The sequence below is a fragment of the Nomia melanderi genome, chromosome 10, assembly GCF_051020985.1.
Source record: "Nomia melanderi isolate GNS246 chromosome 10, iyNomMela1, whole genome shotgun sequence".
In the NCBI taxonomy this organism is placed as follows: Eukaryota; Metazoa; Arthropoda; class Insecta; order Hymenoptera; family Halictidae; genus Nomia; species Nomia melanderi.
The window spans coordinates 5,628,522-5,642,411 of record NC_135008.1 but is presented as its reverse complement, the minus strand read 5'-3'; the positions used below and the strand labels follow the sequence as shown (position 1 = coordinate 5,642,411).

Below are 13,890 nucleotides of genomic sequence, written 5' to 3'. Positions count from 1 at the left end.
CCACGAGTAATTCCGCTGGAAATAGATGGACGCTCGCTGGACACGTCCTATCCATCGGATATTATCGCGGCGTTGACATTGTCAATCGCAATACGGTCGAATATTCGGAATACCAGCGCATCGAGTCGCGGCCATGGTTCGTTAGCCTCGAATGATTAAAAACAGAATGTCCGCGCGGAACGGAATCACCGGATTCGTTTTACTACCTATTCCCAGTTATTCCGGTAGAGTAGTTGCAAATAATATCTACTCGTTCGTTGCTGATTTTTAGACTAATTAAGTCGACAACGCTAGGCATTCTTGAATCGAAACGTTCCTCCGCAACCTCACCATGATTCCCTCTTCGCAGATTTATTCGCATTCCGTGGAAAAATAATTAAAATGATATCAGCTCTGACACGAAAGCCATACGAAGAACGAGATGTACGGATACACCGGAATGGCAGTGTCGCATAAAGTTCAACGAATTCATTTTTTGTGTTACACGTCCGCCCGATTGATACGGATTATCGTTCAGGATCTACGTATCTCGTAATGCACGACACTGTCATGCAGTTCGTCCATTTCCACGGACACCGTAACGGGGTCTACAAAATCGATAGAATTGTAATGAATAATTTCATTTAATTAGTTGCAGCTGGCTGGCTATCTGACAAACATCGACGACCGTTTCATTTCGCCGCTCGATTCATTCGTCGACTCGTCCCGCGCGCAAGCCATCCGCGTTACGCCGACAAGATGGCGATCAGCTCCTTAACCGACGGAAAAAGTTACGAGTAACCCCACGTTCCGCGCGCTTCATCGCGGAACACCTTACAACTGCATCATTGAAAAACTGTTCTCAAGTGTTATCAAACTAGACTCGAAACCATCGGTGCATATCAAACTTGATCCCACGCCTAATCCTATAGCTTCAAAAAAACACACGTCCCTTCCATAAAAAAAAACGAACTGCTGCGACAGTCCTCCATTAAGCCGTAACAAAATTCCGCTCAACTTTCGGTGGAACTTCCAGCGCTATTAACTGGAACAAAGTTACCTTTCAACGACGTCAGACCCGCTCACGTGCGCGCGCGGGGCAGCGGCGGACGGGGCGGTGGAAATAGAAAGCACGGGTGGAAGGGCCGCCTATCATCCATCTTGCAAACGCGAATATGAGTATCAACAGAGCGGTGTTGTTTCCAGGGCCGCAAGCGTTTTAAATAATTAATTGGCCGGGAAAATGGGACTCGCGGATATGAATTCGGGGCCATTCGTTAATTTCATGGTTCATTTCGCACGCTCTTTTCCGCTCGGCCGTTTCCCACCGGCGACCGGTCCGATTCTATCCCACCGCCACCGCCCACGCCTCTCCCTCTAACCGACGCGCCGTTCTTTTTTCATTACACGACACTCGCCGCTTATGAATGTGACGGGCTATCGGGGGTGCGTAACTCTTCCGCGCGCGCACCGACCGGCCATTATGGTTTAGCAATTGTCGACGATCATCGGCCGACCCGCAATTATTCTCTTTCTATTTATTACCCTAGCCCCGCTGACTCTTGCCGCGTTGACCTCCGCCCACCCGTCTTCCGCGCGAACCTCCACCCCCATCGTTCCGGCTGCAAATGCACCAACGAACGTGGGAATGCGCCCGCGCCACGCGATCGGGACGCTTTAATTGTTTATGTGCGCGCGAAACGCGTCAGCGTTCGTCGTAAATGGACGTGTAACCGTCGAGGCTAGTTTCTGATATACTTAACAGCCCTTGCTTTCAATTATTATTCCCATATGTCGCCGGAGACATGATTTTTGAGAATTCTTTCCCAAGCGTAAACCGCGGAGGGTTCTAGTTTGCGAGATAATCGCGAGAAACTTTCGATACCATTGTATTGAATTTTGTATATTTCTATCGTACCGCTAAGACTGTGTTAACCCTTAACGAACCGGAAGTGATTCAAGTTATTACCGCCGAAAAATAACGTAACACAGATGACAAGCGAAGACAAATTTACAGAAGTGACGTAGCACAATGCTTAACGTTAATCGGAAACATTAGATTAAACAAAGACTCTCAGTTAATTTGACACAGCAAGATCGCAATGTTTGATATTTAATATTAAACTCTCTATAATGCATTAACACATGAAACATTCGAAGTACTTTTGTTTCCGAATCAACGTCTCTTAATTTTCGCGAAGTCAGTTTCAGAAAAAGTCTCCTGTGTCTCATTAGAAAATTGCATTTCCAGCGAAACAGTTTAGGAGTGCGAAGAGTTAAGCGTTCAAAATCGTTCAAACCGTAGATTAGATGTTGATATATTAGGTTCGAAGTATCGTGCGGTTCTCGCTCTTTCCGCTAACTATCGTCTCTATTAAGCTGTCTTCGTATTCCGTTCTTTCTTTTTCTCACCGCTCCCCGCTCCCCTCTTTCGACGTATCCCCTTTCCGACCGCTTTTTGCCGTTTTCGGCCGGACGTCCCCCGAGGCATCAGCTGCGCAGACAGCCGCGGAAGCTAATTTCCATGGCAGCGGCCGTTCTCCGGCTACCAACTATCCGAAGTCTCCGGCAACTATGTCTGATAGTTGATCGTCATGGCTGGTCGCCGGATTAATTAGGTTACCGTATACCGAATTTACGGCGCCCGATAAATTGTTGCCAGGCGTGCTTCCCGTCTTGCGGTGATATTTACATGGTTTGCCGGGCCATAGAAAGCTTTGCCATGTAAATTCGTCGATGTAGCTGCCAGATGTAATTATCAGAACGAAGTTCCGAACGTCGAAGCGCACAGTTTTCACGGCCCTCCGAATCGCACGCGAAAAATTATCGCGATATTTGTACCTCTAAGTCGGCTGGCTGCGTCTGCGAACCCGCGCAGACATCTTCTCGTAGCTTAGACGGCTCGTGGATCCAGAAGCTCGCATTGTAAGCGTACCGGCTGCCGACTTAAACATGAATACCTCATCTGCGAGCATTCTTCAGAGTTTTAAGGGTTCTAGAGCAGAAGCTGGGGTGATGCGACGGTTCCACGGCGAGGGGATTACACGTGGTGTTCCTGGAATATTCGTAATCTCTGTCTGTGCATAAATAGCCTCGTTAAGTGCACGCGTACGGGCACAACCGGGGAAACAAATGTTCCATTGATTCCGAGTTTTGCGATATGCATCACAATAATGGGAATACACATAAACGTCCGCGGTAATGAAAATAATGCACGGAGCATAACTCTGTTTATTTAGATACATGCCGAACCAATACGCTTACCTCCGCGCTATACGCGAAATTATACGCGTTTCATTTTACCCGACTCCCGACAACGAACAACTTTCATTACGCATTTCCATTTCACCTGTCGTTGGCTTTTAATAAAATCGAGCAAAAATTCTCATTCTCGTTCCCACTAGCGGCCGGTGAATCGGATAGCGGGCAGTCGGCGTTATCCGGCTGCATAAATAATCGCCGCGTCGTAAAATGGCTGCCGGCAAGTCGATATCGCGGTATCGGCCGCGAAGATCACCGGATCCTATCCCGTTCGGCGTTGAGTCTCGCCTCTAGTCCTGGTTTCATTTACATTGGAACGCGTCCCGACGAAACTAGCAACTGCCTTGTGGCCGTCCGAGTTCTAATTACACACGGAGGTCCGAAGAAACCCCCGTCGGATATCTCTGAATATCCCACAAACGGCAGGAACGAGAATATTAATTTTTCAGCCTGTAATTTCGGGACGTATTCATTTAAGCTCGAACCACGATGATTACACCGTAAACCGGTATCCACGTTTATACGAATTCCGCGTGAATCCAGATACGCGAACGTTTCGTTTCACATAGACCATGCGACAATACGCTGAACAAAATGAGATGCTGAATTTTACGTTTCATAATTCCGCTGCGTCGAATCGAACGATGTTTCAACGCCTTTCGAATGTGACCGGTTGCGATACTTAGAAGTAGCAATTTTCTAGTTGAAACTTCTCGTCCGAGCGCGCTGGATTACGTTCACGCAACAGCCGAATGGTTCCTCGGTGGAACGAAATACCGTTCCACTTTGTTAACACCGTGTACAAGCCGGCGTCGGGCGCGTAACCCGCGACCGCGACACGGTATAACAGCAACACTTAAAACCGAATGCTGTATCCGCGTGCAGGAACTTTGAAATTCAATCGGACGCGAGCGATCAAACTTCCGCGGAAGCGTTTCATCGCGGCGCGACGCGACGCGCGGCCCGGAGAGAAGATTAAAACAATCGCGCGTACACGAGCGACCGCTCTCGTTAGCCGAGCTTTCGTTTTTCCTCGTTGTAATTGTTTCGGAGCGTGTTGTCGATGCGACTGTTCGATATGTGCGCCCCGTGTCCCGTGATTCGGCAAAGCGATTCCCCGCGTTTCCAGGCCGATTCCTCTTCTGTCGCTGTTTGGGCCGCGTCACGGTTGCCGTTGCGACGAAAAAAAAATAAAATAAAATAAAAGGAACAACAAAATAAAAAAGACAAAAACTCTAGGTCCGCGTCCGGCTCGTGCGCGCGAACCGCATCAACCGCCGGATATGCTCGGAATACCCGCCGCGAATAAACGGGCGGTCGTCGGCATTAAATTGTTCTTAATTGCCGTCACGGGTCGCAACGATTATCCAGCTGACCGACGGTCACGTTCGAAAAACGGAGCCCGCCGCAGCGGCGACGCGACCGCAGCTCAATAAGGGCCGACGATAACGATAATAACTAGATCGCTCGCCTTTATGCGTTTATGCAGCTTATACTGGCCCGCGGAGCGAAATTTATTTAACACCTTTGCAAATATGCTTGATGTTTACATTAACGCGTTATCAACGAGTGCGTCCTATTTCTCTCGACGACGCGCTCTATTTTAACTCGTTCGCTTTTTCGTCTCTTATTTTCCGTACAATCAAGCTATAGAGAACAAAGAACTATCGCTGTTACCGTTTCAAACGAGCCGTCCGCATTATGAAACTTTCCATTTGAAACGGTCGCCCGCGAGAAATCCACGGCGCGTTAATTTGATTCAACACTTTTTATCACCCGTCAAGAAGAAACTCGACGTACGTTGTTTCAAACGTGTGCCAATTAGGAATATTAAAACACCGAACGTTTCGTCACGCGAGAACGAGCGACACGCGTTTCACCGGAACACCGTTGTCAGCCGAAAGGTTCGAGATCCTCTCGCGGCGCCGCGTCGGCCAGACACGCGCGACACAAGAAAGATTTCGCGACGAGGGAAAGCCTGGGAACCGGATTCCGGTATTAAACAGAGCAGGAAACGCGTGAGGGCTGTCGACCGCCGAACTTCGCGGGAGAATATTTTGAAAATCAATGTTCGCAGCGCGGTGTCGCGCGGCAATATCCGACTATAGCCACCGCGAGTTTCATCGGGCCGGGGAAAACAATTTTTATATGGGCACCGGTGATCCAATCATCCGTGCATTGATTACACGCGAACGGGCCGCGCGCGGGGGACGGGATTGAATAAACATTAATTTCGTTCATGTTCGATGCTTTACATTCATCAAGGAACCTCGGATCGTTTTTTCCCCGCTGCCTCAATATTTGATTACAATGCACTAAAAAAAACTGCCCGGCGCGTCGGTTAAATCATAATTTATTCCTGCGTGACTCGCTCGCGCGAGGGCGGAGCCGGCGGGGCCGGCTGAATTTTGCGGGCACGCGTTGCGTTAAATTTTATTTCCCCCGAACGCACATGAAAGCACCAAAATTGCGTTCATTCGATACGTACACTCGTATTTTATTAACGAACGAAAAGGCAGGATATGTTTCAATAACAGCTATTAACGTTTAATTGGAGTTTACCGACAACCATCGTTCATTACCGCGCGTATCATTCCGTCCGATCTCCGAGCTGATCGATTCGCCGGCGACAATTCGGGGATCCCGCGAAAAAGGAAGGAGGCGGTCTCGTAAACCGCGGTTAATCCGAACTTTCCGACAACGGTTGTCCATTACCGAATGATTCCGACGGACGTGTCCGTGATTCGATTCCCGAGCCGATTGATTTGTCGAACAACAATTCGGGCCCGGGTCGGAGCGGAAAGAAAACGTCTCGTAAACCGCGACAAACGGCGAGCATAACGACGCCGAACTGCCGCGGTTAATCATTCCGCGAGGTAACTTCTTCGAAGTTCGTAATTGAACTGGAAACCATGGGACCGTAGTGTATAAGGGTCGCGGCGACAGTAAATGTACCGTGATCGTAAAATTTCCGCGGCTCGTTGATCGTGACACGAGCCCCGGCCGCCGTAAAAATTCCCTTTTCGGACCGAGCCCGGCGAGCGGAACCGTCGCGTAAACCGAAAAGACTCGCGCCGCCGGTACCTGGACGACACGGGGAGGGAGGTGAAATTAAACGACGACCACCCGCGGGAAATAAAAGCAAGTTCGGGGGGCGGTTTTGAAAAGACAGATGATGGATAGAATAAACTTTAATTAAAACCTCGGTTTTAGTGGCGCGCGGGGGTGGGGCAAGGCGACGGATTAAACTCGGACCCGAGACGCGCCGCCGCGCGATGCTTTTTAAGCGACATTATTAACCGATATTAACACTTAGCCAACGGGACGAAGTGCGCTTAATCGCAACTACGCTGTCGCGTTCTTTTCCCGAGCGGTGGCAATCTTCAATCGCGAGCAACTCCGCTTCAGAATTAACACTGGATCTACTGAAACATCCAATTCGATTTACAGTCGCTACCTGATTCGACGCAGCAAACTTATGAAATTTTCAATTCAATATTAAACCATTGCCATACCATTTAACCGGGCAAAATTCGTGCCATAACTATAGCGACCGACATTTCACTCGTGTTGTCGTCTCGAGTCAGACTCGTGATATTTATGATTGGTCCAACATTTTTATCACGAGTAAGCTCGTTAAAGGGGTTAAACCTTGTGTAATGTACCAACACATAAAACATCGAAGTAAAATAGTTCTGACTATTAATTTATAGAAGATAAAGGTCTCTTGACCTTTTATCTCTCGAAAGTCGTAGAATATTACTTGACCTTATTTTTGCTTTTAAGATATTAAATGGTCTCGCTTGCTGTCCTGAAATCTTATCCAAATTTTGTGTAAATACATCTCGGTCATCTGTGAGACACCATTCAATTGTCTAAATAAAATTTTTATCAATGTCAATAGATTTTACTGTTCTCTCAATTTTTCTTCCCGCCTTATTACTTTTAGAAATAATACCATGCGATTTCTGGCCTACGACTTTTCTCTATAATCTATCTGTCTCTTTGTAGTTTATTGTTTTTTTGTACAAAAGGGTTGAAGCCCGTATGCTAAATAAAATAAAATAAATAATCAATTGTGTTAGTTGCGAAAAATATGGTTAATATTTAGCCAGGAAGCAATGAATATTTTTAATGAAAAATATTGTCGAGTGCAAAGGGTTAATATTTTATAGAAACTCTGAATGTATTTTGATCGAGTTACATTATACTTCTTCTATTACTATATCTCATTTGGGAATTTCCTAAGAAAGCAGCTGTATTTTTCTAATAATAAAGAAGAAATTAGGAATATCATTTTCGTAGTTCTAATGGTAAATAACGAGAGAAGTTCGAAACGAAGAACAATTCGAAAATCAGCCTCGTCGCTACAGGAAGTGGTAGTTCCTCCCAATTAGTAATGTACAGACTTGTTCCAAAACAAAGGGAGATCCCCGTGCAGTCACTAAATTGTTAGACGCGAAATAATCATCTAAGCGGGACAAGTGAGGGACGCATAACGATCCGCTCGTTAAATATTCAATCGGAGATTAGAAACGTCGAGCTGCGGGGATTAGAAGAAACGTGGAAGTTGCTCTGCACAGTCGAACGGGAACGGGGAAAATCTGTTTTTCCCTATGCAGCGGGTTCGCGGAATCTCTCGCGGGTTTCAGAAATCCGGGGGAAAAATTACATCTTGTTTCATCGCGACCCTTATTCCATTCTCGTGTCGCGCCCGACGCAAACAGGCCCGCCACCAAGGAAACATTCGAGCCGGTAAACTTCTCCAGACACGTATTCGCGTGTGTGCATTCTAAAGAATACGCTCCGGGAACGACGGCTTAAACCTCCTAAGCCGGCAAGGATTACACCGTTCGCGTAGGAATAATGAGAATTTTTACTCTAAAGTGTAACGCCGCTCACGCTTAAGAGGGGCGTTCCCGGCCGGGAGAAATTGCGACAGAGAGCGGTGTTTGTCGGGCAAAAAACGCGGACAAATTCGTTTTCATTTGAACAGAAAGGAATGGAGTGGAAAAGAGGAAACGAGGAACAGTCGGGCTTTTCATTTTCATATATCTGTCCCGGTTTATCGTCGATTGATTACTTTTTTAATAGAGCGCCGGCCCGGTCGCCCGAGCTTCGATTTTATAACGGCCGCTCTTGCCCGTGGTCTCCATTATCCGATGTATTAGGGACACCCGTAGCGTGACACGCTGCGAGCGTATACGATCGCGTTATATGACGAGCTTCTGTTCATAAAACAAGGCGCGCCGCTCGAATTGGCTATTTCTCCACTTTTCCGCGCGTCAAAAGCCGCTCGCGATAAAGCATGATCAAATATAAATTTAATACAATAAATTACACTCGTGTTTGTAGAGTCCTTCGCGCACTTCGCGCCGCCATATATCACACCCGTTGCGGCAGTGCCACGGGTCGCCGGTAAATTTAAAATAATAATTCTTCCCGAAAAAATATTCGCCAAGAGAAATATACGGCGTGCTTGGCGGAAGATTAACACGGAGGATGTTCGTTTACGAGAAGTGCGAATTATTGAACAGATTTGTGTCTATAACTGTTCCACGTGTCGAGATTGCATAACCTACGTCGCCGTTCTACGACGGATCTTAACATTTCCTTGATGGAGGGCTTCCAATTTGCCGGAAAATCGAAGAACCGATAAGGAAGCGATGCAATGTTTTTCGGGAGTTCCGATGAAAAACAACGCGTTCCATCGGGTCGTTACGGTATCCGCGCGAACTAATTACAACAGCGGCGGGATATATGTTTGGTTGCCGGATTGTGAAACTTCTGTTGTACTTCCCTACATCAACTAATTGCGACATTCCAAGATATATAGATACGCCGGCAGCGAGCGGGCAACGGTGCCGGGGCTTTCCGCAAAGTTTCCAGCGGAGCTCGCGGGTGTGCGTACGTGTACGGAGGCACGAACAACGGGAAAATACGCCGGCGCTGCAGCCACGGTGCCTAATTTAAATGCGAACACGCCTCAAAGTAATGCATTCTCACGGCGCGCCTCGATAACACCAGCCCTTGTCATCGGTGTTAGTTTGCTGACGCTGGGGCGTTGCGGAAATAACAGCCGTCGATTTGTTGCTCGCGATAAACGCGGCCCTTGACTTTCAAAATTGAGGGAAACTAGGCGAGCTAACGAAGTCTTTGACGCTGCAATCGGAGGAATTTGATTTTCACGCGAGACAGCGGCGAACGAGATTGAACCCTTTAATCCGGAGAAAATTAGTATGAAAAGATGTCACCGAATCCCCTTGTCGTATTTTGAACGAAAAAACAATGTTATCCGTCGAACGAGTACGCCAACGGTTAATGTATCCCACCCCGCATACCGACGGAAAATTTAACACGAGCATTCCACGCAAGCGCATAACTTTCGCCAGCTAACTGCAAGATCATCTGCGCAATCAGGACGCCGAATTTATTATTCAATCGCCGCTGCACCCGGAGTCCGGGCGAAATATGCATAAACCATGCTGCAAAATCCCGTAAAAATCTCGGTTGATCCGACGAAAAATCAATATCACTCCAGATTCGGTTACATATCCGATTCTAGGCCGAACTCGCGCCAGCGCGGGCCGACCCCCCGAATTTCCCCGCGAATGGGAAAATTATTAATCGCGTACGAACGCGCTCGCGTGCGCTGCAGGCTGCGAGATGATATCGTGTTCTTTTTCCGTTCAGGTGCGCAGCCGAGGGCGTTCTCTTCCTTCGTGGGACAAGAGCGCGAAGGGCGGCGGGGGAGCGGAGGGCGTCGATGCCGCATAAAACGTGCGGCTACGTGACATGAATAATTCCGGGGTGCGTTAAAGCGTCGGAATCGGGGGAATCGAGGCTCGCGGCACACGTCCGACGCCGGGAGGTGTTCTTGCGGGCCGACGATCAATTAGCCCTTTGTCCTATGATTTCCCTCGCAACTGCGTTCGCTGGATTGAAACTCGCTATTTCATCGCTAGCAATTTAGGAAAAATTCTACGCTCGGCCTATGTCTGCGTTTCAACGATCAACCTTTTACCTACGCTATAGTAGCTTTCGTGTTATCTCTTCGAACGATACCCCATTAAAGAGGCGCAATTCTGTGTCATCGATAATTGCGCACGTTGTAGTCTAATCTAACTGTACAATGGAAAATTCTATCGGTCTCGCATCGCAGTGATATTTATGATACGCGTGAGACGTGCATAGCGTCGCGACCAGCCCCGTAACTAAAAGGTCAACAATTGATAACAGACGAATGACGTTTAACGTCAGGAACGAGTGACGTGCGCATTCGCCGAGCTATCGTCGAATTTTCCGTTGCATTCTAACGCGCTGCTGTAAGATAAGGGGTTAAACCGACCAGGCAGTTTCGCCGGGCCGCGAATAAAGGAAAATATTCGCTGGCTATCGATTAATCCCTGTTACGGGGTAGCGTGTGAGGGAGAGGGACCGGGAGGACAGGGGATGGGCAACGGAGGCGTGGCTATTATTCATCCGCGACAGCTTTTCCGTCGCGAGCAATGGTAAAACGACGCTGCGAACGATCCATTAATATGTTCGCTTGTTGCGCGAGCCACCCTCCGCGACTACCCTAACCCCCGCCCCGCTCCTTCTTCTCGCCAGAAGAGACGCCGCGCCGTTTTTCTTCTCTCCGGAGGAAAAGATCCCGGCGCGAGGCACGTCGATGCAGCCCGCGAATCGATATTTCAAACGTAACGAGCCTGTCCAAGTCCCGTGAAAACCGCCGCGTCCCTTCTGCTTTTCTCCCCACCGCCGACGCCGGTCCAATAAGCTCGCGAGGATTAATATTCAATAACGAAATTCGTCAATGTCGGGAGCAACGTTCCGCCCCCGCGGGCGCCGATTAATAGACACACGCGAGCGGAAAGTCCCGGCCGGGATTTTTCCCGTACGCGTCTGCTCGTGACCTCCGCGGCCGAAGTATCGCCGGAATCCGCGGCGGCGTGAATGTTTGCGTACCACCGGGAATTAATGGTAACCTGTGGTATTTACGAGCCAGACGTCGTTAGGATTCTCGGCGCTTCAAGACGGGCACCGTGGATTCGACGATTCGAGCGACGTGATTCGTACAGAGTCGAGATTGCGTGCAATTGATAAGGTACGAATCGGATCGTTTCTTTTTGATAGGATTAAAAACTGAAACGTTGCTAATGGAAAGTGAACAAGAATTTTTCAGTCATCCTTTCGCGAATGAGAAACAAGAAATGGAAGATATAATTTGCGATTTGATAACCGTAGACTGGATTTTTCTGTTAGACCGATTCACCTCGGTCGACCGTACTTGATTCTTAACGAGAACAGGGAACTTCCGATTAATATTCGAAGAAACGCTCGAAAAGTAATGTATGGGGAGCGAGTTTCCGGCGGTAACGACGTGACTCGACGCTCCTTGCGAGCGTCAAGGAGGCAGACGACGGTGACAAGCTCGCGATTCGTTCGCCGCGGCGTTTTAATTGACGCGTCGATCGAAATCACAGCGGGCAACGAATGGTGCTCGATTTGCGGGATTTTAATTGTGTCAGCCGCCATCGATGCGCATTGCCCGCGGCGTATGGAATTATTTACACGTTACCGTTTCCTCGTTGCCGGTCGCGCCTTCGGCTATCTTAATTGAGCCTGAAACCAGGCCTCGGAGCAGCGCGGGTCGCGATGAAACTGTTTTATCAGCGCCGGTCGGGAGGGCCGGAAATAAAAACGTATCCGACACGGCGGCTTCATCGAGTTAACCTGGTAGCTTGTTACCGGCGAACCGGGTAAAAATGATTCACGCGCCGGGAACAACAAATTCACCTCGGCGAGATTAATCTGGCCGTTTTAAACGAATATTCCGATAACGTCCGCGCGTAATGCTTTACAATATGCGGGTCGATTGCATTAACGAGAAACTGAATGAACTTATCTCGGTCGCGTGTTTGCCGTTTAAAAAATATTAAATAACGAGTGGGACGGTTTACCGAAACCCGCGCTCCCCGGGGAATACCGTTCGCCGTTTGCAATAGTAATTTTAACGGAAACGAAACAGCCATTTAGCATTCGCGCCGCGGAACAAAAAAAATATTCGCTCACCGGCGCTCGGCACTTGGAGGGGAGATCGGTGTTTGCTCGGAATTCGATGTCGGCGTACCAACCTGTAAAAAGAAGAGGACAACGATTGCGTGATTAATACAAATGATAAATAGCGTGTGCCTGAAAATTTCCTCCCGTTCCCTCGTCCGCGTTGTTAATCACGCCGTTCTATGAAATTTCGTCGGCGGAGCCGCGACGTGAATTGCTCGCTACAAAGCTAATAGAATTGCGTTACACCGTAGGAATTAGTCAGCTCTGATGAAGCATTATTCGATTCCTCTAACAAGAGGCGCGTTTAATACGATTAGACCGACGCAAGACAAACGAGGCCGTAAGTGTACCGTACATTCGTCACGAATCTTTTACGAATTATGTACATCCACGTATTCCCCTGTTATGTTCAACACCTATCAATCGCGTCTAATCCAGAAATCCTCCGCTCCATAGAAACCTTTCACCGTTTCCATCAATCAAATTTATTATTCCGGTGTCGAGCCGAATTTACTGAAAATTCCGAATCACGTTCGTTCAAACCAACGCAAAAAAAACCTTTCTCCACGGTGAGCCCCTGTAAGTGTAAAATAGTTATTCGGCGGCTTTCATTTCAGCGTCGTGTCAACGACTTCGCCGCTGCAACTCCTGGCCGATTGTGCATGCAGCTCGCAAAGTCGCAGGCTGCAGAAACACGCGTGTACGCGATGCACCGGTGCCGCCTAATTCCGCGAATTCTGTAATCTTCCAGGACCACGAATATGCGAGCGCGCGGCCCGGCGCGGGCGCGCGCTCGCGTCGCGCCTGTGTTCCCGTACGTGCGTGTAAATATACCGGCGCGGGGGCGAACGCTCGCCCGTGTATCGGGCGTACATATTCGCAAATACCCGGAGATCAAAGCGGAACGACAGAGCTAGGCTGCGGGGGAAGTTACGAGGTGAATTTTCCAGGGGATCCTTGGCTGGCTGCTGGCAACATCCGGAATTCGCTGGGACTTTCGTTTCTCTGCAAACATCGGCGAACAGCCGGATCGGACAACGTGCGAGGTATTCCAACGGCGCGGCGAATAAGTGAACAAGGAACGTTTATTCAGGCGCGACAGTAGAATGCGGATTTACCGTATCCACCACGGTTACTTGTCCGACCGATATTGTGCCTGATTTATTCCGATCCGATGGTCGTTGGCCCCCCGGGTGTCTCGGCGCGGATCTACGACGCGAAATTCGGTTTATTTACGGAGGCTCCGGCTGTAATTCCGGCTGCGGCGTTAGATATGACTGGGCTACGGAGAGTTCGGGGATTCGCGCGGCGTGTCAGCTTATTCCGCGACGAATAAGTGAACGAGAAATGTTTGTTCAAGTGTAACCGCGGCGCCGGGACTTCCAATAGTTACTGCTAATTTGCCCCGCCGATGTTGTATTTGATTTGTTCCGATCTAACGGTCCCCAGGTGTCTCGGTTCGGGGTCCGCGACACGGAGCTTCGGTTTATTTACAGAAATTCCATGCATAATTCCGGCCGCGCCACTGAATATTGCCGACCGAGAGGGCTTGAGGATTCTGGCAGTGAATCGTTTTATTCCTGA

The 13,890-nt window shown here is 48.8% G+C and overlaps 1 protein-coding gene across 10 annotated transcripts in view; it reads right to left on the bottom strand.

The window, feature by feature from the left end:
• Positions 1 to 13,890, bottom strand: part of kek5 (leucine-rich repeat, immunoglobulin-like domain-containing kekkon 5 protein) — a 333,208-nt gene that overhangs the window by 112,359 nt on the left and 206,959 nt on the right. For 2 of the 10 annotated variants that reach the window (XM_076371229.1, XM_076371234.1), the window contains one exon: positions 12,316 to 12,377. The exons of the other annotated variants lie outside the window; for them this stretch is intronic. The gene's annotated coding sequence lies outside the window, so the exon portion shown is untranslated. The remainder of the gene's footprint in view (positions 1 to 12,315; positions 12,378 to 13,890) is intronic. 10 annotated transcript variants of the gene reach the window in all.